Genomic DNA, 27,594 nt, shown 5'->3' with positions numbered 1-27,594 from the left:
AAAGGCAATGTTGGTTTCCCCTCTTGTATCTTTACTGGGTTGCTTTGTTCAATTTTATGTTCAATTGCATAATCTTGCTTTTAGAAAAGCTTCCTCTCTTTCCCAAAGGAATAGTGAAACAGCTGAGGAAAACAGAACTTCAGTGTGAACAACACTGGTATTGACCTAGGGAACCTGTCATTGGATTTTCAAGAAATGAGATATGAACTAATGATAATCATATTTGAAAATTCAGTGAGCATTTGTGAATCCAACAGTAGCAGTTTCTATTCAAGGCACTGGAATATCTTTACATTTGCAATGCCAACCTACCCTGGTGCACTGTGACCACTCTGCAAAACCAAGTTCATTTGTTTAATATATGAAGTTAATATATTTTATATGTGTCTCCAAAGTCTATTTGTAAAAGGAAACACAAAAATGAATGTTCATTTTCATTGAATTTGGAGTAGTTTTGGACATATATCCTGATTCTTGAAAAGACCTCAAAATACAATTGATAAAATACAGAAGGCAGAAGAAACCTTTAAGGGAAGGAGTTACATGGATTTCTGTGTAGACTAGAGAAGGAGGGAGTGAGAGATTTGAAATGGAAGAGTTCAGATCTTGTCTATCTTCTCCTTTATTTAGGAAAGGGTTCCTACTTTTGTTTGATATCTGTGTAAGGGGACATATTTCCTTCTGCAGGTGCTTGTTGAATGGATGTGTGCCTTTTTACACTTCTAATAGCCATAGAGTAGGAGTTAGTGGTTATGCCTGGCATTGGTGGTTGGAGTGAAGCAGAATTCTAAATTGATTCTGTCCTACTGAGGTTCGCAGAAAAAGCTTTGAAGATGCTTTCCAAAATTGAGCATTTAATTTCACTATTTTAAGGAGACTACTATAATGATTTAGAAATAAACTTTTTTTTCTATTTTAGGTAGTATGTAATAACTACACTTTAAATTATCATCAGAGTCTAAGCATATCAGAGTATTCTTATTCAGGATCAAGGACAGAGAATGAAATAATATGGCAGCTCCTTTTGCCTATATAAACTTGCTTCTCACTCTAGCATGTTAATTTTTCTCCCAGCTGGAAAAGGGTAGTATGAGAGGGGGGAATATTTTCAAACACTGTCAGTTGCCCTAGCTGAGTTCAGGAACAAGATCAACTACAGCAATACACACACAGAGAAAGATTTTGAAATTTATGGTATAGCAAAGACAAAGAAAGTTTCCATTTATTAATTTTCATTTTAGCTTATTGTTAAGCCTGAGCAATAGCACGCATGAAGAAGGCAACCTTGCTTGTGAAGCATTTTACTTTGTTAATAAGTGCAAGAAGCAAGTAGTCTGGAACTTCTCCCAAGACTTTCAGGCTTCATTATAGTGTGTTTCTTCAATCTCTGGAATATTCCTCAGGTCACATTGTTTGGAATCTGAATCCTGGGCTAAGATGACTGATATAGTCTCTTCTAATTTTGCAATTTATATCTTTCTCTCCTGTCCTTTTAAAAAAGGTAAAAGAGATGTACTGTTTGTCATTGAAAGCACAGATATTTGTGCAGACAGCAGCCTGTTTGTACAGGGCATGCGTGTTGCTTGATCTTGGTCTGGGGCCCCACTGACCACAAAGTGGATCTCAGCCTTCTGGATTATGAAGCCTGACTTTAACAACTTTGCTGGGGCCAAGCTTGAAAGCCAACGGATATTTTGGGGAAAAACTAACTAATTAACCAAAATACTAACCACCATTGTCCTCACAGGGGTTGAGGCAATGAGGAGATAAAGCAGTTGAGTCTGATTGGCACTCCTTGGGAGTAGTTTTGTGACTTTAGATCAGTTTGCAATTTAATGGAGCTTTGATTTCCTTATCGGTAAAATGGAAATATGTAGGGCTGAGATTATAGCTCAGTGGTAGAGCACTTGCCTAGCATGTGTGAGGCATTGGGATCGATTCTCAGTACCACATATAAATAAATAAAAATAAAGTTCTATGAACAACTAACATTTTTTAAAATGGAGATATGTATATATATTTTTTGTATGTGGTTGGTTATAGGATCAGAAAAATGTTTTTTAAAGCAGAGGTGCTTATTAAGTCATGGTGATAGTAGTGGTGCTACTATATGTTGGTGCTGGGATTTTAGTGGTTACTGCATGGGAAAGAGGAACAGAGGGGCCACAGAGGAAGACAGCCCTTAGTGAGATAAGTATGATGGAAAGGAATTACAGGGTTGGGTCCTAAGTTTGCAAGAGATTTGGGAGGTAGCCAGATGTCATCTTCTGACAGATGAGGGTTTAGGACTCAGGATTATGCCATGACCTCCTGAGATCTGGAGTAGCTGTTCTACATTCAAGTCAGCTGAGTCTTCTTTTTTTTGTTTTAAGTCTCCATCCAAACCTTCTCCACATTAAGAATACACTGATTTCCTTGGTTACATCCATGTTTTTTTTTTTATTCTTTTAAGAATTCACATTCAGCTTAAGAACCTCTCTTTTCAGTTGTTATATTCCAGGTCTTCTATAGAAAAAAAAAGAAAGAAAAAGAAAAGAAAATTATGGGTCCCTAATTGAATTTCTATAAGCCTTCAACTCAAGTGTTCACCTAAATGATCAAGTAACTTTTAGTGTTTTTCCTAATTGGGAGGAACTAAGTAGGGCTTTATTCAAAGATGTTTAGAAACAAACAAACAAACAAAAATGCCACTCTGGATAATGCCATTTAATTAGGATTTTGTTTTTGTATTCTTTTATGATCAGAAAATTAAAGATCGGTTCTAGTTGACAGGTCTGATAAAAAGTTAATAGCTTTTTTGTTGTTGTTGTTCCGTGTGTGTGTGTGTGTGTGTGTGTGTGTGTGTTTGGAGAGTTGTAGATTCAATAAAAATATAAAAACCTTTCATTTGTTAGAGATTTTTTTAGTTGCAAAGTATATTATATATGTTGTCTTATTTGTAATTTTTGGTGACCAATATATAATCAACTATAATAATGAAAGATGTGAAATTACAATCCAGAACAGATAGCAATTTAGGCATATTCCCTTTAGCATCAGTTATGTTTGAATTAAACCTCCATTCTTTAGCTTCTAGCTATTAGAACTTGAACAATAGGCTCAACTTTCCACCTTTTCTGATCTACCAGATTATATAATATATGATTCTTGTAATGATTAAGAGAGATTAGCAAGTGAAGACTGTAGCAGGCTTCTTGGTCCCTTTTTTCATCTTTGTACATTGGTACTATACCCTTGCAAGTGGTCTTTTATGCTCAGTTCAGATTCTTGTACTGCCAATCAGAAAACCTGATGTCAGGTGGCTTCAGGGAAAATAAAAAGAGATGTCATGACAGTAGCTGAGTTCAGGAAGGGCCCCTGTCTGACTCAAGATAGAATCTGGTTCATGGGCCAAAGCATATGCCAAACCATATGTTCCTTGATTTCCCCTTGAACTTTCTCAGATGCCCTCGCTAAGGTGGGGCTCCCCTCCTAGCAGGCATCTCCTTAGACTGTGAGCTGGCTGCTGGAGACTAACAGGTCTTATGTTCTCAGGTTCAAATCCAGTATAGAAGAGAGCTGCTTCCTGCTCCTCTTGGGGAGGAAAGAGAAATCTCACCTTCCTAGGAATCCCAGTAGCATTCCTTTACATTTCAATGGCTCTGATCAAGTAAAAGCCCCCACCAGTCACAGTACCAAAAAACTGAAATACATTTGTTAGGGAGGTGTGTTTTTTTTCAGATAAATTTCTGGTGTGGGGATTGCTGTTGGAGAAGATAGATCCTATGCTAGCCAGATAAAGAATAAGGAAACACCACAGCACTTGCATTGCTGTTAGGTCCCAAAGGAAAATGTTAGAATTGTGGTTTCATTTCATCCAAGTCATGTTTAAAATCTAGAGAATTCTTCCTGTATCTTAATGAATATATCCTTCTAGCGATCACAATTTTTGAGATTAAATTAAGCAAGTGCATATTAGCTTGCTTCCTTCAATAGACAACATTAGATGGACTTGGTGGATACTTGAATTGTGTTTTGCTCATAAAAGGAACAAATCAATACACCTTCTTGCATGAAGTACTTAGTCATAGAATCACTATTTTCTTTTAAAAAAAAAAGTCAGTAGAAACAGTAGTTATGTAAGTAGTTATGTAATGTCCAATAATTTATCTCTTGGATTCTGGGTAACTGCTGGCCTTTGGACTTGTATCTGTGTACCTTATTGCAATTGATAATAAGACTAATATGATATATGCAACAAACAATTCTTAGTGTCTACAAGCATAGGAAGCTAACAAAATGTTCAAGAAAGGTTAATTTGTTGGAACTTAGTATATTTAAAAAATTCTACATTCCCCAGTGGGATTGCTGTAAAAGATGTCTCTCAAATGCATTCATTTTTAAGATAAAATGTGGTCTTACGTTTTGAATTAGTATACTAATGGACAAAGATTTTTCTCTCATCTACTTTTAACTCTTTGCCTAGATGGCAGTGACAGGATGTCACAAGCACACATCACACATTTAGCAGAAGAATGTTAACAGCTATGATAAATGACTTTGAGTAAAAAATATTTTCTTCTGTTTTCATTCTTCCAAATGGCTTAGTAACATAAATAAGTGTAACTTCCTTATTTTAAAATGTTTCAAAATGGGAAAATAAAGTTGCATATTTTTGCATTTTTAAAGGTAACTTTTATGCTACTGTATAATGTGATCTACTTATAGTATGTCAGTGTAGCAACTGGTTTTCCCATAGAAGTTTCCAACATGAAAAGGAAAGATATTTTAACAACGAAGGTAAAAAGAGTGAAAACTACAGAAATCAGCAAGGCATTCATTACTTGTTTGGTCAATTTGGAATCTACCAGTTCTTATAAAGGCCAAGAGAGTAAAATGTGATCTTTTATATAACTAAAGTATCATTAAAGTGAGATTTTTACCTCTACCAGCATGTTTCTAAATTTTAAGTCAGTAATCCTATTGACAAGTTACAGCTGAGAAAGCATGAAGCTATGAGAATGATTAAGATCTAGAGTTTACTTATCTGAAATATGAAACTAATAGCCAAGAGGAAAAGAAAAAATATTCTGTTATGATGGAATATTCTGTAATTAAAAAAAGATCTATAAAGAGATCAGTTTAACATATCCTTACAGGTACAGCTACTCATTATGTTATACATTAAGAGTTCCGTGTTTTACTACTAGGCACACATCATGTTTGTCTTTAATATAATGGGGAAATTTTTCTTTAGTATTGCAGTTCATAAATTATTTTTGCTATCCTTAATGAGAATGTGAATAGAAAAGGGTTTAGTAGCTTAGTAGGAAACCATGCATTAATTTCTTTTAATTTTTCTATTAGTTTCTTCTTGGAACAAAACATAGATTTGCTAAAATAACAATAGATCCACTTTAGACAGCTGTATGCAGAGAAGCTTGGAGCTAATATTTACATTGCTTGTGGGAGGAAGGAAAGGAAGGTAAGACTTCATTGCAATTTACTAAAAGTACTAAACATTAAAACAGAACAGAACAAAATTCAGTGTTGTGATTTCTGAAACACTGACAGATAGAAACTGATTTGGGTTAATTTCCATAGAAAAGAATTCATTGGATGGTTATGGAGAAATTCATGGAATTGAAGGAAATGTTGAGAAAAAAGATCTTGGAAAGAATAGGACCCCTTTGCAGAGATGGATTTAATCTGAGCTTTTGCTGTTTTTCATCATTGTGTCACTATCCTCAAGACTGATAATTCAGAGAGGGTCAAGTGGGGAGGGAGATGAGCAAGGAGAAGGAGGAGATGGAGAGGGAGAAGGAAAAAAGGAATTGGGGGAAGAGAAAAGGGCATGTTGACTGAGAGTCCTAAGGTATAATCTATAATCTGGTACCATCAAAAGAAGAGGAATAGAAAATACTGAGAAGTCACATTATGCCAGTGTCTCCTGTATAGATTCAGAATGTAGAAACTTCAGTGATGCATTGCTGGAATAAAGGAAAACAAACCAACCTGAGAATATTATCTAGACAATGTTTATATGGAAGACAAAAATACCATATTAATTTTCTAAGGCTTCCCTAACAAATTACTAAAAATGACGTGGCTTAAAATAACAGAAAATTCTTCTTTTGTTGTTCTGGAGGTCAGAATTCCAAAATAAAAGTATTGGAAAGGTCATTCTCTCTTTGAAGAGAGATTTCTATTAGCAGTATCTGTCTTGTGCCTTCCTCCCAGCTTCTATATTGCAATAATCGTTGGCAGACCTTGGTTTATACATATATCATGCCAATCTCTGCCACAGTCATCCTGTGTCATTCCTCCCCTGTGTCTTTGATTCAGATTCACAGAGACAGAAAGTAGAATGATGGTTGCCAGAGGTAGAGGACGGGCAAATAGGAACGCATTGTTTAGTGGAAACAGAGGTTCAGCTTTTCGAAATGAAAAGAGTTTTGGAGATGGATGTTGGTGATGAGGGACATGACAGTGTAAAGGTATTTAGTGCCACTGAATTGGTTCAGATGGTAGATTTTGTGTTATGTGTATTTTAACATATTTTTTTAAAAAATTAAAAATTTGTTAAAAGTAAGTAAGAGGAAAGTAGTTAATATTTAAAAAATCTTTTGGAAAGTCTACAGGATAATTTAGAATAACTGGATAATTCAGAAACAAGAGGAATCTGCACTCCCAGGTTTTCACTCGTAGACTTTTGTTCAGTATTTACCAGAAATGGCTATGAGATGGATCAAGGAAGTCCACCAGGAAAAGCTCTCCACATTATTTCCTTGTGCAATGGGGCTAACATTGCCTCAGAAGTAAAGACCTCTGTATGAGTGATTGCAACCTTGTCTGTCAGGAGCCTGTCCATCCTATGTTGATGACCCTGGACCTCTAAAATCCTTGGTATAGGAATAGGCAGCTCTGACAGGGGTCAGTTTGGTGGGTTCAATCTAATGTATCTGTGAGTATCAGGAGGGCTGATGTTGAACTTCAGATCTCATAGATCGAGATCTTTTACTCCCATTTTTGGCTTAGTTCCCTGGCAGGTTGTGTTTGATTTTAATAAACACATCTCCCTTGCCAAGATCTATGTTCTTCTTTTCTCAGAGGAACCTTAGTTCTACTTTACAGAAGAAACTTAGTTCCTCTGTAAATACATATTAAGATTTTTCTCTTGGAAACAGGCACAAAATCCCACCCACACTGTGAGATTCTTTTCTTAAGTTCCTCCCCTTCCCCCAGAAATAGATTCTATTTCTGGGGGAAGGGGAGGAACTTTGGGACCCAGGTATCTGCACTGATATAAAATAGAGGTCTACAGCAGATTTAGAACTTAATATGGTGTCACTTGATGAAAGAGGGGCAGAAAAATTGAGGAAAAGCCAACACAGTGCCCAGGATCAGAGGGCCTAAAAATAAGGTGGTACCTAGAGAACACAAATGTTTATAGCTATATTATAACAGTCCCCAATTGGAAATAACCTTGATGTCCATCAGCTGAGGAATAGATAAACAAGTTGTAGTAGTATTCCATAGAGTACATTTTTACCTGGCAATAAAAAGAATACAGGGAAGGTTGCTGATCTCACTGCTATGCCAATGATCACCGAAGGTAACCAATGGGCCAGGACCCATGAAAGTTTCATAAAAAAATGGCACTTTTGGAAAATGTATAGGTTTAGAAGTAGATCATGACAGTTATGTAGAAAGCAGAAGTGGCTTAAAGAGGCTGATTGTAATGATAGACTATAAAGCCAGGACTCATACTTTTCTTAGTAAGAAAAAAATAATATGTGCTGAGTTTTTTAAAATTATTATGATACACAGTACTACTCATTTATAAGCTATTGTATTTTTTAAAATTTAAAGGACTCTGTAAGTACATATGCAGCTTTTCCCCTAATCTGAACTTATTTCAAGTTGATTATAGGTTTTTCAAAATCAAAGGATCTTTAAAATTCAACAAAGATTCTTTTAAGACAAAAGTTTTTAACATGTGGTTGATATAGCAGTGAAGTTGGACAGAGAAAATGATCATTTAATTGTTCACTGACCACTGACTGAAATTTAGCATTCTTTTTTCACTATTTCATGTTTGGTTCACAAACCATAGTAGTATTGACTCCTACCATGTACTCATACTATAATCAATAGAAGTCAAAATAATATCCCATTACAGTTGTTTGCAGATATTTCTAAAAATCATTTATGATCATTGCAACTTTGAAATTATGGTTAATATTAGACCTAGCTGTTAGATCTTTTTATTTCTAGTGTCAGTGTAGAGACATATGTACTGTGTCACAAATTTATCTTTTTAAAATTTGGTACTTAATTTCCATTGAAATCCTGCACATCTCATTCTCAGAAGGGGTCATGGGCCTTGCCAGACTCAGGGGGATTCATAGCATCAGACAGGTAAAGAATCTAAGAGCTCTTTCTTTGACTGCTAGTGGAAAGTTCCATGCAGTACAAATGGCTTTGTCTAGAAAGCCAGATCTGTTGAGTATGTTCTGAGTGACAACACCTGTGCTTGTTGTGCCTGATACCAGCTGTGTTGTTCCATAGGAAACATTGCCTCTTACAGGTTTCATGTCACTCACTCAGAACACTGGTCATGCATTGCCCTTGAGTTCTCTTAAGAAGATTTTCTTACAGTGGGACCAACACAACCTCAGAAGCAAAGACATTTGTATGAGCAATTGTAACCTTGTCTGTCAGGGGCCTGAGTTTTTGTCCATGCCATATTGATGGCCCTGGATCTCTGAAATCCTTGGTGTGGGGATAGGAAGCTCTGACAGAAGTCTAATGTATCTGTGAATATCAGGAGGGCTGATGTTGAACTTCAGATCTCATAGATCAGGGATCTTTTACTGCCATTTTTGGTTTAGATCCTTGGCAGGTCGTTTGATTTTAATGAGCAAATCTCTCTTGCCAAGATCTCTGTTCTACTTTTATCATCTATTAAACTTGTTGGAAGGGCTCTTCAGTTTGGAGTGTATCATCTGCCAGTGGTGGTAGTGGTCTCCTAGGGTTCTACCTGGATCCCTGCAGAATGGGTTCTATTTTTTAATTGGATACATATAATTTTAAAGGTACATTTCTAAATATTTTAGGATAGCTCATTTCAGTTTTTAATCCCTAACAGAGATTCTTGCTTCTTTGGGAGGTTTTTATTTCTATCATTGACCTAGGTCTGGCCTGTAAAACATCACAATCATCTAGGAATTTCCCGAAGTTACTAAAATGCTCTTATTGTGGCTTTCCTGATTTATTCCAGGAATGCAGATTATAGTGAAATCTGCCAAATCAAAATACATTTTGGCAGAAATGTACTTACTGGGAAACTCAGTCTTAGGCTGCTAGGAGAATTTTTTCTTTCTTTTCTTTTTTTTTTTTTTTTTGCAGGTGTGGAGGGTGTAACCTTTGACCAGCATCTCCTCAAATGCACAGAACATTCTTCTAACAAATATTTGGAATCCAAGTATGTGCAGGGCACTTAGCTGGAGATATAAGGTACAAAGCAGTCATGGCCCTCACCTTGTATAGCTGGTAGCATAATTTGGGTTGTCTGGAAAGGATGTTAGTTACACTGCTTGAAGAGTGTTCTGAAGGTCATGCATGTCGGACTTGAAGGCCATCAGGCTTGAAGGATGGGCAGCGGAAGAATCCTATGCCAAGAAAGGAGAGGTTTCTAGATTGAATGATGCTTGGGGTTGTGGGATCAGAACATTGCTCCAGGCAGAGAAAATAGGTTGGCAAATGCGAGGAAATGAAAAATGATTCAAGTGGCTGGGACAAGAATGAGGAAAGAAGCCATGGAAGTGGAGGTCAACAAGCATCAGAGAATCCAGAATTTTCTTGTGAAGCTAAGGATTTTAATCTTTAAAGCAAGGGGTAACATGATCAATTCTCCTTTATTGACACAGAAGTGATAATGTTTACTTTCCAAGAGAATGTATGGCATTAAGAGAACACAGGAAGCCTAACAGCTTAAAAGAGAAAAAGGATTTCTCTTTAAAGGGTGAACATGACACATGAATCCAAAACATATACATCATTATAAATATTCCTGCGCTTCTGGGTGGCAAGCTTTTGGTTTCCAGTGCTAGGATTAAATTACTTATTTCTTTGAGGCTCTGAACCAAAGAAATCCTAAACCGCTAGCCTTTGTTGGCTTCTTTGTAAAATTTTCATTATACAAAAACCGCTAACATTAAATTCAGTCTTTTTAAAAATGGCTGTTAAAATTACTAAGATACATGTTCTCTGTTTTAGTTGCCATAGTTTATTTTTACTTCATTATTAAAGGCTAGAGGTATTACTACTGTAATGGCATTGAAATGACTTGCAAAGAAAGTCTCAGGTACATTTGAATTTATAGAAAAATTTTTTAAATTTCCCATTTGGTTGTCACACTAACACTAATCTGTATTTGGGTCCCCTCAGCCAGTACTCTGGGTCAAAAGGCCTTGTGTTCTTTAGATTATTTGAGTAAAAATATACTATTTTCACGTCATGTTTAATTTTTTATCTTGTTTATGATGGTAATTTTATGCATGCGTCTCTATGCTTAGATCATGTACCAATGATTTCTTTTACCACTTTAACATTTTTTAAAATTTATATATCACAGCAGAGTGCATTACAATTCTTATTACACATATAGAGCACAATTTTTCATATCTCTGGTTGTATACATAATATATTCACACCAATTCATGTCTGCATAATTGTACTTTGAATAATGATCATCATATTCCACCATCATTAATAACCCCATACCCCCTTCCCCTCCAACCCCTCTGTCCTATTTAGAGTTCATCTATTCCTCCCATGCTCCCACTTCCTATCCCACTATGAATCAGCCTCCTTATATCAAAGAAAACATTCAGCATTCGTTTTTTTGGGAATGGCTACCTTCACTTAGCATTATCTTCTCTAACTCCATCCATTTACCTGCAAATGCATGATTTTATTCTCTTTTATTGTTGAGGAATATTCCATTGTGTATATATGCCACATTTTTAAATCCATTCATCTATTAGTACTAAAAACAGCATGGTATTGGCACCAAAACAGACTGTTAGATCAATGGTACAGAATGGAGGACACAGAGACTAACCCACGAAACTACAATTATATTAGACAAAGGTGCCAAGAACATGCATTGGAAAAAAGAGCCTCTTCAACAAAAGGTGCTGGGAAAACTGGAAATTCATATGCAACAAAATGAAATTAAACCCCTATCTCTCACCATGTGCAAAACTTAACTCAAATGGATCAAGGACTTAGGAATACAACCAGAGACCCTGGTCTAATAGAAGAACAAGTAGGCCCTAATCTTCATCATGGGGGATTAGGCCCCAACTTTCTTAATAAGACTCCTGTGGTGCAAGAATTAAAATCAAGAAGCAATAAGTGGGATTGACTCAAACTAAAAAACGTTTCTTCTCAGCAAAAGAAACAATCTGTGAGGTGCATAGAGAGCCTACTTCTTGGGAGCAAATCTTACCCCTCATCCATCAGATAGAGCACTAATCTCCAGGGTAAATAAAGAACTCAAAAAGCTAAACACCAAAAAAAAAAAAAAAAAAAAAACATAACCAAGGACCTGAAGAGACACTTCTCAGAAGATGATAAACAAATGCATGAAAAAATGTTCATCATCACTAGCAATTAGAGAAATGCAAGTCAAAACCACTCTAAGATTTCATCGTACTCCAGTCAGAATGGCAGCTATTATGTATGCAAACAACAATAAATGTTGGCGAGGATGTGGAGGAAAAGGTAGACTTATACACTGCTGGTGGGACTGCAAATTAACGTAGCCAATATGGAAAGCAGTTTGGGGATTTCTTGGAAAACGGGGAATGGAACCACCATTTGACCCAGCTATCCCTCTCCTTGGTCTATACCCAAAGGACTTAAAAACAGCATGCTACAGGGACACAGCCACATCAATGTTTATAACAGCACAATTCACAAGAGCTGAACTGTGGAACCAACCTAGATGCCCTTCACTTCATGTATATATTTTTGAAAGAGCAAAATTTTGTCTACAAAGTATATTAATTACCAGTGGGTGTTAACTGGTTACCATCTTGTTGTATTATTTTCATGGAGAATTATTCTTTATTATTGGATATTCTAGGGCATTGGACATTAGCAAATGCTCTACCTTTGAATGCTGTCAAATCCAGATCTGTGAGTCCCCATATGTACAATTTCTGAAATGTTACTTGTTGCCTGGTAGAGAGAAGACATATGAAAGTGCCAGCTGATTTCACGCAGTGAGGGATTTTGAAAGATCCCTCAAACAAGGGTATTCAGAGGAATGACTAGAGAAGTTACAGAGTTTCTTTCTCTCTGTGTTAGCATCTTTACAAATAATGTCAATAGAACTACAACAGTATCAAAGGGCCTGCTTCCCAGCAGATCTTTCCTTGGTAATCTATCTCTATGAATTTGTGTCTTTCATCTATGTGACATTCCTTTGTGGACTGCCTCATCCCATAATCAACATTTTCAGTCCTGTGATTGTCATAGGTTGTCATGTCCTGTGATTGTCATGCTGCTGTTCCCTAAGGGTGTACACATATGACCTAGCCAGGCCAAATACTCTCACCCGTAGCCATGTTCAGGTTCAAGAATAGTAGGTTCAAGACTTAGCGGGTAAAGGGATGAGAGCACTCCCTGGTTTCTTGACAGATACCCAAAACATACACTTCCCTCAGGGCAAAGCTGCCAGTTGTATGTCCAGAGTTGAATGGCTATCTTTGTTATCGAATGGAAGAACCTGCTTGCAAGTGAAGCTGGCCCAAGAAGACCAAAACAAGATGTAAGAAAGCACATTCCAGCCCTGGGGTCCCACCACACTTGAAGCCAATATGATTTCTGAATGTTTCAGCTGCAGGGACCCATTATTTTTCACTTCTATTTAAGTTAAATTGAGTTGGGTTTTTGTTTCTTTCAATGAAAGAATTAAAGCCTGAGTGCTGCCTAAAAACAAATTGTCTCTGTATTGGTGTAACAGCAGGAAAAGAGAGAGAGGTCTGAAGATACCATCTGGTAAAGGTACGAAAGATGTGTAACTTTTCTTGCTCTGTGTCAGAAAGAGTTTGTAAGAGGGAACAAGGAATGTGGTAACTTTTCCTATTGTGATTTCCTTTAAATAGCATTGGGTGTTTTAACAAAAACTACCTGAATCTGAAGAAGTAGAATCCTATATTTTTTTACACATGGAAAAGAGACACTTAGTGTTGCTATGTATTACAGAAACAAACATAAATGGTATCTGGCTGCATCCTAGTTACAGCCTGGCTATTTGAAATCCATGGATACATTTATTTGTTATGTATTTGCTTTTAGCACAAGATATTCTAGGGCCTATTGTTCAACAAATAAGATATTAAAACCCTAGTAATGGTCTCTATTGTGAATAATAAGATTAGAGGGACAAGCAGTAAAATAATAAAAGATAAATTATCTTGTTGATCCTCTATTTCTAGTTACTCAGCAATAAAAATCATTTATTTTTTTATTTGGACACTAAATAGCTAGAAATATGAGTCAATCATTATGGATGTGAAATTATGCTACAGCTCCATTCCATTTGGTATCCTAAGTATCAGTTTCTTGTAGACATTTCCTTTTAGAGAGGGAAGAAAAGTTACACAGTATAGTAATAAAAGTGAGTATTTCAAGTGTCTTGTGAGATATTAATTAATCCTATATATCATGTACCTTCTGATTCATGTGATATACTGTGATAAAGTTTAATTTATAAATTAGGCATCATAAGAAATTAACAACAATAAGTAATAATAGAATATAACAATATGACAGTATGCTGTAATAAAAGTTATATGCAGATGGTCTGTTTATTTCTGGAATTTTCCATTTAATACTTGTAGATAATGATAGTGTATGAATCAGTGAAACCTTAGAAAGCAAAATAAGAAGTAGGGAAAGTTTACTGTAATGAAATTTCTGGTACAAATTTTTGCTAGTAGCTTATTTTCCATGACTTCTTTCTGAAAACATGAAACCTGTATAAATTAGGATCGTTCATGGCTAAAAGCAGGCTAGGGATATCCATGGTTTTATTTTGACTTAATATTTCATGGATCCTTGTCTGATGGACATGGTTTCTTCTAAGAATGGTTATAAAATAAACCCACTAGCTAAAATTGGATTTAGATACTCAACTATAAGGAGAACCGAGCTGCATACTGTAATTCAGTGACCAGAAAACATTGTCTCCCAAGGTGTGGTCTGAATAGTCTCTAGTACATTTTGAAATATCTTGGTTAGCTCCTCCCATTTAGGGAGGGAAATGCAATAAATCCCAATTTTCCACAATGTATCATGGAATATACTATGGTATTTATTATCTCTGTGCTGACAGAATAGGAAAAATTGGTTTATCCTTCCCCGGTAATTTAATGGGCATGCCATTCCATTTTCAAAAGAGAAAAATGCTGCCCTAAAGGAAGTCACCTGAGCATCCTGAAAATGCAGTGTTTAGTGAACTGAGGGTTTACCAAACTGCTGACCTAGTGATACAAACAAACAAACAAACAAACAAACAGTTCTGACCTTTGTTTCCATAGGAAATTGCTGAGTGAGCAAAATTATCATTCATGCTTAAATTTGAGGTTTGCCTCCTAGTGTTTTGTCTGTTATCAGTTGTTTCTAAAACATGTGTAACTAACTCCAGTGTAAAGACTCCAGTTGATGGGGTCTGAATACACATTTCTGTGAAAATATACATTTTTGCATAAAATGCTTAGCTTCACACTGGAGGTGGCTGGAATCTCTACTTCCATATAGTGCATTTTTCTGTGCATTCAGATTTCAGTCTTCTACCAAAGTTCTTCTCCCCCAAGGAATGAAATACGAAGTGCATCTGGTTACCATTTCCACAGCCATGCAGAATGCAGGTTAGGTACAGGTGGGCCATGCAAACACATAGAGTACCCAGGCAATGAGAATTTAGTAGTGACAGGTGACATGCATTAGACAATGTGGGGGCCACCTTCAATTTGTGAAAATAAGAAAACAGAGAATTAGGCATATGGAAATTCAAGTGTGGATTCTAAATTTATGAACACTGTGTTTGGTAAATTGCTGACAGAAAGCCTGAGCATTCTCTACTGTTTACAGCACAGGTCCACATGCAGGGAAGAGACTGTCTCAGTGCAATACAAAACAGCATGAACCTCAGAGCCACGATATCTAAGTGATGACAATAGAGGAAAAGTCCAGATATTTCCTCTCTCATGGCCTGAATGAACCATCGGACCAGAATTGATATAGAAACCTACTCCCCCAAACCCAAATAACATTTTTGCATAACTGTATGATAGGTAACTGTATGATAAACTGTATGTCTTTTGTGTAATACATTTCAGAAATTCCCACTGCATCTATTCATTCTCTCATTCAGCAATCATACTGATTGCTCAGTTGTTGCCAGACATCGAAAGAAGATGAATAAATCTCTTGAAATTCTTGCCTCTGTAGACTTTGCATTCTAGTTTATAGAGACAATCGGCAATGAAACACATACTTAAATAAAAATATTAATGATAATATGTTCTAATAATGTGATAGAGCATGACCTATGTGCTGTCATGAGGAAAGATAGGAAAGAGAAGGAATATGAAGGTTGACTTGAGGATAGACCAACCTATAGAGGATGGGAATATAATAAGGAACCAGGTAAGGGGTAAGGGACCAGGTACGGAGGAGCAGGTAGTCTTTAGAGAACATCTAAATCACTGAAGAATGTTAAATCCAGAAATTACCTGATACAGTTCATGCCTTTGGATGCTTCACCCTGGCTGCCAAGGAGGCACGGCAAAGGCAGAAGTCAAAAAGACTCTATAGTGGGATGTTGTAGGGGTCAAGAAATTGGAACGGTTTGTAACATGACTGTCGCTGGTTTTAGGATGTGTTTTGTAGGTGGTACACAAAATATGGTAGTCAATATGGGGAATTACTGTTGTATTCAGTATTGAGTGTGAACAGAAAAGAACTGTCCTATTTTAGCAATCTGAATTTAGTTCAATATTATGCAAAATACTTATCTGAAACTTTGCTACCTGGTCTGTGACAAGGAGCTTTTACCTAAATGTAAAATTTTTTTTTTCAACAAAGGAAGCAAGACCTGAATGGGTTTGCATTCTAGCATGGGCTCCTTACTTTTTCATGGGCTGAAGGCATTTCTAGAGCAGACTTTTCTGCAGAACTCACTTTGAAGCATTGGTTAGATGAAGTCATCCAAGTTCTCAGGTTTACCACAGGCATGGCACATTCTTGGAGAACTGCTGTTGTAGTTGTGCAGGTAGGCTGTGGTTGCCAACACCACTTGGAACCACATGCAGATAAATTACTATGGAGCAACACCTTCTTAATATTATGATTTCTAAATTGCCACAGGATTTGTTTGACTTTGTTTTTAGATAAGTAGGCAACTATAAGAATAAGGCTATGAAAACTTTATTTATTTTTGCCCCAAATAACCAAGTACTCCATGTTTTTGAATTTGAGTCACAAGGCAACATAGCTACCCCTTAGTTGTTCTTCAAAACTTAGCTTATGAACCAGCTTTCGGAAGCCACCCAGATCTTCTAGTCATTCTGATATTATTGTCTCTTATGCATTTTCATAACACTCTGTTTTACTTTTATCATAGCATTATTGTAGTCAAGAGTAATTGACTTACTTTTACCTGTCTCCTCCCCAAACTATAAACAACTGGAACTCTGTCTTGTAATTCTAATATTCAATATATTGTCTCTAACATCATAGGTATTCAATTAAATCTCTAAGCTAAGTGGTATCATCATAATTTCAAATAACAAAAGATAATTGTGCACACTACCAGGCACAATGTTTACATTCAAGGCTTGCATAACTACCAAAGCAAAGACTTCATTGAACTAACCAACATTTGAGACAAAATGACATCAACATCAGCCTCATATATACAAAAAGAGTTCTTAATATTAAACAATTATTACATTTTAGACATCTCATCCATATCTATGAAATGAAAGAAACCTAGTGATAACACTTTAGAATTAAAGGACACTACTTTATGTATAATAACCTCATTGAATAGAGCATTATTTATTATGTAGCTGTTATAATTTCTTTTGAGGTGGTGGGATTTAGTGATTTCTCTTACTTGCTTCTTGAGCATGAGCAGGAGTTCAGATGTGATATTTAGCAAAATCCCCTGAAAATCTGAAAATTTGATTACCTTTTACAAGCTGACCAGTTGCCATCCAAAAATCCTAGTTTTCTTAAGAAATCAGAACCCAGTACTTAGAGCTAAAGGATCCTTCAATGTCTTCATCCAAAAGATTTTTGAGCATTTACCACATGGAAAGAGTACCTGGTGCCACTCAAGTGCTAGGCACTGTGGAGCAATGTATCAAATACAAAGCAATGTATCTTGTCCTTCAGGAGGAGTAAAATGAAGTATCATTTATCTTGTTCAGGAACCTCCACCTGTTAAAGGAGAGTGCAAACAGAGCCTGTGTCTCTTAAGAATGTGCCATGCTTCCTAAGTGGAGATCTCTGAGGCTGAGTCTTCTAGCCTGACCTATCTTGTCTGCTGTTCCTAGAGGTGGTTGTTTTTACCAGTTCTTGGAATTGTTGTTCCCACAAACGTACCAATCATCAGGCAAGATTCCAATCATGGCAGCAATTTTCAAAGCCAGTCTGGCTCAAAATCTCCTGCTGGTTGTTCCAGTCATCAGTTCTTACAGAGTCTCAGGTTTCTCATCTATTTGTATCTTACCCAGCCTCCTCTCCTTTCATTTTTATTTTTGCCTTGAAGCAATCAGTGACTCTTCTCAACTTTAACCTAGCTATAAGTGAGTTCCCTGAAGATATCCTTCCTATTGTTGTTCCTAAAAGCATACATTAAATGGCACACATTAAAAGGACTCAGCAATTGCCCCTGGCTCTTCTAGATAGAAAGGATGGTAATAGTGATGATGTCATCACTAATATTTATGGAGAACTAAAAAAAGGTGAGACCCTGACTAAGTGGTTTGCTGATATTTTTGCCTTTATTCCTTCTAACAATTCTGGAAAGGAAATGTTTTTATTAGTTCACTTTACAGATAAGTAACTGAGGCAAAGAAAAATTTACTGCTTTACCTGTCTGTCACCCTTCTCAGTTCCTACCATCAAATAGGTGAGTCCTGTAAAGCCAGTCTCAAACAGAACTCTGGTTCTCCCACAGCTTTCTGTGATTGAGTAAACTCTGCTGATGACCTGCGTTGGGCTGACAAGTAGTGATGCCAGTGGACATGATGGGCTAAATATATTCTCTGGTCAACATTTTGTCTTTGGCAGGCAGTGAATACAAAAGCTGAGGCAGGTTTAAGAGAAGAAGATGACACTGGTACAAGAATAATCTCAGGTTCAGTCATTAATTCCTTATCCATGCTGGTACAAGTTTTCCTGAATTTTTGGCCTATAATTTTTATGGATTCATTTTGATCTGTGATGATAACATACCCCAGACCTGGGATGATGGCTGTACTCGAAATCATTGCTGGAGTTGGGAGGCACTTAGGTCTGAAACTGTGCTTCATATGCATTCATTTATTTCCCTCCTGAAAACCTCCTGAAGTTGATTCCACTGCATTATACAGTAACCTGCATACAATAATTTGTGTGGCTGATGTTGGTGTCCTTCATTCCTTTACTGTCAAAGTCCTTTGAGCCCACAATTGGAAAGATGTTTGAGAAATGGATTCTGACATTTGCATTTTATTTTATTTTGTCTTTGGTTTGCTATATGATTCTTTTGGATTGGATGGTTTTCTTAGGGAGAACTATGCTACCCCTTATTAAATACCTTCTGTTTCTTGGGCACTATGGTAGCTGTTTCCATAGGTTCTTATTTTTTATTAATCATGTGAGTCAATAAAAATATGGATTGAGGTTGTTTTTTCACATGTGCACAAATCTGTGCCTAAAAATGCCTTGGGAAAGGAGTAGGAGAAATCTAGAGGATGAAGAAAATAAATAAAACATAGTGAATATTTTATGTGTTAGTTAGTATTTTCTGTATTAATGAATATAGACTAAAGGTTTAACAAAGAAAACAAAATTGTCAGAAAGCTATTTCCCTGACACATACAGAAAGTTTATCACTGTGGGAGGTAGTGATCTGGGAATGGACCACATAAAAACCTTGCAAAGAAATAATGCAATATTTTTGGTTGGTACACAACAAAATCATTTCTTATAATAAGTATGATTTGTTTCCCTGCCTTCTGTATCAGATTTGCTGCTGCTTATTGATGTATGCCAAGTAGGATTGGGGGAAAATAAGTCTTTACAATATAAATCAATCATGATGGATACAATCTCTGTCTCTTTAATACCTGTGTTTTCTGTGGTGTTTCATAAAGTTGAGTAGAATAGAATAGAATTGAAGAGTAGAGTACAATAGAAAATGATGCAAAGATGGATATTAGTAGCTGGAAATAATAAAAAGTGGAATATGCACATAGCTTATTTGATCTGGAATATCAAACCATTTATGCAAGATTTTCTGATAAACAACAACAACACAACAGAAAAAAAGCAATTTTGTTTGTTGATACAAGGATAGAATATTTACTAATATGTCTAGATTAACACAATCTTCCTTTCTTTCCCCCAAGTGGCACTGATAAACGAACACAAGACAGATGTATGTATGTGTATATATGTGGATGTTGTGTGTGTGCCTGTATGTATTTATATATAATGACACTGATTTTCTATTTTCATATATCATATATATCATCAGACGAGTTTGGAATAAGCCAGATTATGGTGTGTGTTTGCACTAAACCCCTAAGTCTCAGTGATTAAGACCACAGAAATTTGTTTATTTTTATGCTACCTGTTCATTGCAAGTTAGCTGCAGTCTCCACTACCTCATTTCTCTTTGTACCCATGTTGACTGTTTAGCCTATATCTGGAATATTACTTATCTCATAACAGAAAAAACAACATGAAAGATCTCAAATAGGTTTAAGAGTCTCTTCCCACATATATCAATTCTTTACACGTGTTATTGGACAAAGGGAGCCAATATCAGCATGGAACAAGTATATATAATCTTCTTGCAGACAATCTTTTTGAATGATAATCAAGTTACTACAGTATAATAGCAGATTAAAGTGATATATAATATTTCTGTTGTATCCATTGGGGAGAATATTGGTGGGTGTTAAATGCATTGCAGTTTTCAGAATGTAATTGTACCCAGGGGAACTGATTCATTTACTCTAAGTGGTTTTTTTTCCAGGTGGTTGAAGATGGTGGTGATAAAAACAGAACTTTGTTTTGTGGCTTTAGCCTCATTTACTCTAACATTATGTATTTCTTTTTTATATTAAAAATATTGAGTCATCATTCAAGTATTATAAAGTTTATTACAAATATAAAGTTTATTACAAATATCTTCAGTCACAAATAGTGATTTGGAAATACTCTGTTGTAAGGCACCTAGCCACGTACTTGATCATACCTGATCTCACAAACAAATACTTAATGTCTGGAGGGAACAAGGTTAATTTTATTTTTTAAAATAACCACATATTTTTTATATATTAATCAGTATAGGGGGAATGAAACTAGGTCACAGTTTTGTGGAAGTGACAGCCATATTGGAGATTTTACAAAGTGCAGTATAGTTATATGGCACTATTAGATGGGATTTGACCTGACTCATGAAAGAGGAATAAGATTTTGTCAGAAGGCTAGGAAAAGTGGGGCAAAAGCTTTCTAGGCTAGCAATTTACATTAAAAAAGTAGAGACACTGGAAAAAATATAGAAAATGTTTTTCAGAAGTAATTCTTTATAGTTGGAGTATATTACTTGGGAAGAGCATAATTAGGGATAATACTGGATATGTGGATTAAGAAAATTGTTAAGTTATTTGATAAAATTCATTGCATCTGTGCAGTAAGACCAACTTTCTTGAACCTCTGGGGATCCCCCTGACCCCCACCTGTGGAGGCTGACCTGTTCCTTTAACTTGCCTTTTCATCTGAGTCTCACACCCAGCTCTGTGGTTCCTTTCCATAGATTTATATTGAAACCCCTTTTTGGTGGCTTATTCCATTTGGATACAGTGGGATAGTTTCTGTGAGTGACCTAAAGTTTTTCCTCCTGTAAATCACTGTCTTGTGTTGATTTCTATATTTCTGCTTAACATACAACGTGTTCCTGTTATAACATAAATATCACAATTGATGAGCATAGAAATATGAGTTAGTTGAACATGCTGAGTCATTTGCAACATGAAATGCACCATGAATCATTGTTTTTCTGATGTTCTACAAATATTCGACCCAAGGTATGCAATGACTCATCTGTGGCATAGGGACTATGCTGTACAATTTCAGTGGTGCGGCTATTGGGAAAACAACTCTTCAGCATTATCTTTTTGAAGAGGTTCAATTGAATTAGGGTTGGGAACACTATGTATCAATGCTTTGCCTTCCGTCAACCGGGAACATTCTCTTCCTCCACCGCCTTCCTGGGTATTTCTGTAGAAATGTGTTGGATGGTCTCATTCCTTTCTTCTGCCTCTAGTTTTCTTCTTCATGTCTGGGTTAGATGAGTTTGAATTTAGATCTGGAATATTTCATAGTGAGTCAAGCTCACATGTTGTAAAATGTGACAACTTTATGTCTAAAAATGTAAAGTGATAAATCCCAAGTCATCGAACAGCTAGGCCTATAACTCAGGATTATTGACTTTCAATAGAGTATTTGGGCATAAATTGCCCCAAAATAAAAACAGTGAACACATTACCAGGAGCCCAAGGATTTGAGGAATCAATTTATAAATTTTGAAATCATTTTTTATTTCAGCTATACTTACATATTGATTTCATGACTTGAGTCATTTGATTCAATCAAGGAATGAAGTGGCGTCTATGTTACACATGTACAGTATCTATAAAAATTTATTAATAATTTATTTTTATATTTAAACTGATTGATTTCAGCATTCAATTAATGTAAAAATAAAAAAAAAATTATTAGGGCTTTGAAATTAAAAAGCATTGGCTATCAGTGAAAGTCCGACTCTAGATTAAGGCCCATCTAACTATTGCATTGCAATCAGGAAAAGGGAGCAAGAGGGTTTGGAGTGAACAAACCTGGGTCTCAATCCCTGCCGTGATGCTGGCATTATCATGTTTCATCAAATATGGACACCACTGATGCAAGACATCCTGACTTCAAGAGTGCAATGAAGTGAATAAGTCTATCTTAGCCTCTAAGAAATATGAGAGCTGTCTCCTTTGAGGTAAGTAATAACCTCTTTGAACTTCAATTTCTGTTATCTGTTGAAAGGGTTTTCAGAAAGTTTTAAGATTTATAAAGATATTCTGAGAGTTATCTGATAGAACCTATGGGAATCTTGAACCTGATTCTAAGGGACTCAAACTACCTTGGTTATTCCAGATAGCTTATGTATTAAGCTTTATATTTTAAGCAAAAATACTTTATTTAGGGATAAGAAATAAAAATGTAGTCTTGGCCTTCTTTTCCTTAAAAAAAGTCTCTAAATCAGAGTAGATGAAAACAAAAACCAATTAGTTAAATGATTGTTAATAGAGATAAGAAAGGAGAAGAATGAAGTTATCTGGGAGTGCTGGTATCATAATTTATGAACAGTTCATGGCCATCTGCTGGTTTTCTGTATTTTATTTTCAGTTTTTGTCTCAGGTTTTCAAATTATTCTTCAGTCAAAAAAACTTCCTGGGGCTGGGGTTGTAGCTCAGAAGTGGAGTGCTTGCCTAGCACATGTGAGGCACTGGGTTTGATCCTCAGCATCACACAAAAATAAATAAAGATATTGTGTCCATCTACAACTAAAAATATTTTAAATATCCAAATATATATTTTAATTTAGCATTTTTTCTCATAATACTTTTACAATAAATTTCATACTGAAGGGTGAACTATGCCTTAAGGAGACATTGAGACTGGGCTGGGGTTGTGGCTGGCAGTAAGTGCTCACCTAGCAAGTGCAAGATGCTGGGTTCGATCCTTAGCACCACATAAAAATAAATAAATAAAATAAAGGTATTGTATCCAACAACAACTAAAAAAAAATTAAGTTTTCTATGTTGAAGTGGGTAAATTTATCTTCAGTTCTTAAAATTTATACATTTCACATTATAGAGAAAAAGATTGACATTATTGGATGCTTAGTCTACCAGGAAATTGGTGATTTCTGTACTTGCCTTTGTCTTATCATTCAAATAGACCTACTAAATAGATTAAAGAAAGTCAGGATTCAAAATCACTCTTGGCATATTATTTATGGTTAGTGTGGTTAAAAACACAAATTTCTATTCAGTGAAGCATTTTTAATGTATATATATATATGTGATACATAGACTTATTTTAATTAAAATTTTAACTAAATGTTTTTAAATTAATGTGACTTTCTTTTAAATACACAGGAAAGTTTACATGAATATGTGATTTATCATCCAAAATTGAAATATTTATTATCAGTTTTTCAAGTAACCCCCCCTAAACAAAATACCATTATTTACTTGTCTCTTTTTAGTTATGCAAAGTATTTAAAAATTAACCTACTAAGAGTAAAATCACTACTTTAAAATATCTGTGTATTTCATATAAATGAAATTATTTCAATGTATCAGTGCACATTACTTTTAAATACTTTTGCAGGGGAATTGATTCAATCAAGTCTTTCTGACTACAATCTGAAATCCTGATTAAATTTAGGTTGTTTTTAATCAAATCCTCTCTAATTTAGTTTGTTACTGTACCATGATTTAATCTTCTCTAATCTTTAAGTAATAACTGAACTTCCCCACTAAATCACAATCTTGACTCATCACCTCACATTCCTAAATATTGCATGTATTAGCTGGATTTGTTCCATCCCGTTTTTATATTCTGTGTCTTTTGCTTGAAGACACATTCTCTTGGATAAGTGTTTTGAATTTGATCTTTTCTGCTGTCTAAAGTATAAGCTTAGAATTATGCCTAGTAAATAAACTGTCAGAACATCCACTTGGTCTCAAAAAATGTTGGGCATAATTGTTATGCATTTTAATTTAGAGTCAAATGAATCCATGACTGTAATAGATGCTGTTTTTTTCAAGGATCTAAATCAGAGCTATCTAGTAGAAATATAATCTGCGTCACATAGGTAGTTTGAAATTTTCTAGTGATGGCATTAAAAATATAAAAAGACATAGGTGAATTTATTTTTAACAATATATTTTATTTAGCCAGTGTTAAAAATTCTCATCATGTCAATTTGTAAGAAATACAAAAAAAGCATTACTGAAATATTGAACAGTATTTATACTAAGTTTTCAAAACCCCATGTATACTTTACACTCAACAGCATCTCTCAATTTAATTGCAAAATTCAACTCCTCCATTGGGCTGGCCTCTTTTCAAGTGCTCAGTAGCCACATGTGTCTGGTGGCTGCCATATTGGACATCTCAGGTTTTAAATACTCATTATTTTGGGCAAAATATCTTTGTAGTTATACCTTTGCCAGGAGATAGTTTCAATTTCACCATCAATTGTGTTGATTATGGGAATGACCATGATATAATTCACAATAACTTGTAGTTCAGTTAATATGTAGATAGAAGTCCACATGTGCAGTTTAAAATTTTTTTTTCTTTGAGATAAAAGTATAGTCATCTAATCCAAATTACCTTTCTTTTGCTACATATAATTTTCAGTTGTTTAATATTTTACAAAAAATAACGACAATTAAATTCAGAGATTTTTGTGCTTTTATCTTCCAAATGAGGAAAAGAAATTATTAATCAGGTCTAGATAAAATTATTGTACAAAAAAATTACATTCACTGAAGTTGAAGATGGTACAAGTACATCGTTTTCCCATGTACTCAGCCCATTAATGAATTATGTTTAGATCATTAATTAATTATATTTTAATCTTTTTGGTCTATGATTTTTTTAAATTCTTTTAGTAGCAAAATTAGTGTTCTCTTAACATTTCCCTTAATCTTCAAAATATATTTTATAAAATGATAATCACTAAGTTATGTATTTTCAGCTTAAGATCTCACATGAGTCAATGTACACATTTTAAAATTTTACTTCAGAGAGTCATGTTTAGCAAATATGTTCTTTTATATGTTAATGCTTTGGTTAAGGCAAATACTCCAATTAAATAAATTTAAATTAGCTTAGGAGATCTATTCTCGTCATGACTTTGCTAATAGTTGTTTTACTACATTAAAAATTATCTTTGATCTGAAAAACATTAGCTATTTAATGATCATTAGAATACTTAATGATTTGTTTAGTTGTGTGGATGGATGATAATTTCCTATATTCATATTTAACTTTAAATATGCCTCAAACATCTATCTGTTATTTTCTCTATGCCTGTTGCACATGTGATAGGATGCTTGATTTCTCCAGGCACAATAGCAATACTTATAGTAGCATATATGTCTAAGATTCATTGATTGTTCTACACGTTTGTTTCATCACCATTTGTAGAACTACATTAGTTATCTCTTCCTTTTATTCATAATTTGTATCTGGAATAGAGAGAGTTCCATTCACTGTTTACAACTCAGAGCCACAGGTAATATTTTGGAGTAAAAATGGGATTCTTTGTCCTTCTTACATAGCTCAGGAAGGGATAGGAGACTACCCAATGGACTTGGATATTTAGAAAGCAAAGTGTCAGGATTATTTCTTATTTTTAGATTATTTTGTGCATTTCACCCAATAATTTCAGAGTTGTTGTTGTTGTTTTTGTTGCTATTAAAATGTAGTATGAATCTGAATCTTAAGATTTTTGAAGAGCTATTGATACTATTATGCATAGAAGCATTGTAGCTTCATCTTACATAGCAGGACAAGGGGATACTGACACTATATTCAGTTTCTAATAATTATATGATCACCAGTGACTGGGAAAAGGAATGAAATGTATGAGTCATTGATAAATCAACATTTAAAAATTTTATTTTTGATTAATATTTTAATTATACATTTTAATGAATTTCAGTACATTATTTTAACATATACATACAGCATGCACTGATCAAGTCCAACCTTCCTTTATCAGCCCTGCCAACACATTTCCTACCTCTTATAATCACTATTCTAAGTCCAAGTTGAGTTCTTTTGTTTATTTTAAACCTGTGCATGTGAGAGGGACTATGTGGTACTTTTTTTCTTATGTCCAGCTTATTTCACTTAATACAGTATCTCTGGCTCCATCCATAATATCACCAATGACAATATTTCATTCTTTATGGCTAAATAATAGACCATAGTAATCATGGATATGCTGTTATCCCCCTTGGTATGCTTATTTCATTTCCTTTGTATGGATATTCAGGAGTAGGACAGCTGTATCATATGGTAGGTCTCTTTTTAGTTTTTAGAGGAAATTCCATGCTGTTCTCCATAAAGATTGTACTCATTTTCATTTCCCCTAACACTGCATTAGAGTGCCTTTTTCTTCACATCCTTGCCAACATTCATTATTTATGTTTTGTTTTTAAAATAAGAACCATTCTAACTCTGGTGTGGTGATATCTGATTATAGTTTTGACTTGTATTTCCCTCGTAGCTAATAATATTGAGCATTTTTCATATTTTGTTGACCTTTTGTATTTCTTCTTTTGAGACATGTCTCTTCAGATTATTTGCCCATTTTTCAATTGGATTACTTCATTTTTGTTATAAAGTTTTTAAGTTCTTTATAGACTATGGATATTATTTCGCTGAATATTTTGCAAACATTTTCTTTCATTCTTTGAAGGTTGTCTCTTCACTTGACTGTTTTCTTTGCTGTTCAAAAGCTTTTTATTTTGATTTGAATTTTATTTTTTCATTTGTCTATTTTTCCTTTTGTTTCCCATGTTTGGGGATCATGTGCCAAAAATCATTGCCTATACTAATGTTTTGAAGTGTTTCCCATATGTTTTCTTCCAAAAATCAACTCAAAATGGATCAATTACTAAATTATAATATCTGTAACTGAAACTTTGCATATCTTATAGTTTAGTATTTGATCCATTTTGAGTTGATTTTTATATAGTGTGATACATAGGGTCAAGTTTGAATGTTCTGCACATGAATGTCTAGTTTTCCCAGCATTCACTAAACAGGCTGTCTTTTCTCCAATATATGTTCATAGTGCCTTGTTAAGATTAAGCTGGCTATAGATGTGCAAGTTTGTTCATAGTGCCTTGTTAAGATTAAGCTGGCTATAGATGTGCAAGTTTGTTATTGGGATCTCCATTCTATTCTGTTGGTCTGTGTGTTCATTTTTATGCCCACACCAGAGTTATCTGGTCACCATGGGTCTGTAGAAATTCTTGAAATCAGTCATGTGGTGTCTCCAGCTTTGTTCTTTTGATGTTTTGGGATTTCTTTTTGTACTTCCGTATCAATTTTAGGAGTGCTTTTTAAATAGTCCTATAAACAATGTCATTGTTATTTTGATGGGTATTGCATTGAGTTCTTGAATTGCTTTGGGTAGTATGGAAATTTGGACATTAATTTTTCCAATCCATA

At 35.0% G+C, this 27,594-nt stretch overlaps 1 protein-coding gene across 2 annotated transcripts in view; it reads left to right on the top strand.

Annotated features, from left to right (window-relative positions):
• Nucleotides 1-27,594, top strand: part of Oxr1 (oxidation resistance 1) — a 381,332-nt gene that overhangs the window by 4,344 nt on the left and 349,394 nt on the right. The window contains exon 2 of one of the 2 annotated variants that reach the window (XM_078016782.1): nucleotides 9,391-9,498. The exons of the other annotated variant lie outside the window; for it this stretch is intronic. The gene's annotated coding sequence lies outside the window, so the exon portion shown is untranslated. The remainder of the gene's footprint in view (nucleotides 1-9,390; nucleotides 9,499-27,594) is intronic. 2 annotated transcript variants of the gene reach the window in all.

This window comes from Ictidomys tridecemlineatus, chromosome 7 (assembly GCF_052094955.1).
Source record: "Ictidomys tridecemlineatus isolate mIctTri1 chromosome 7, mIctTri1.hap1, whole genome shotgun sequence".
NCBI classification, from domain to species: Eukaryota; Metazoa; Chordata; class Mammalia; order Rodentia; family Sciuridae; genus Ictidomys; species Ictidomys tridecemlineatus.
The sequence above is the reverse complement of the archived record's forward strand: the minus strand, read 5'-3'. Positions and strand labels throughout refer to the sequence as shown.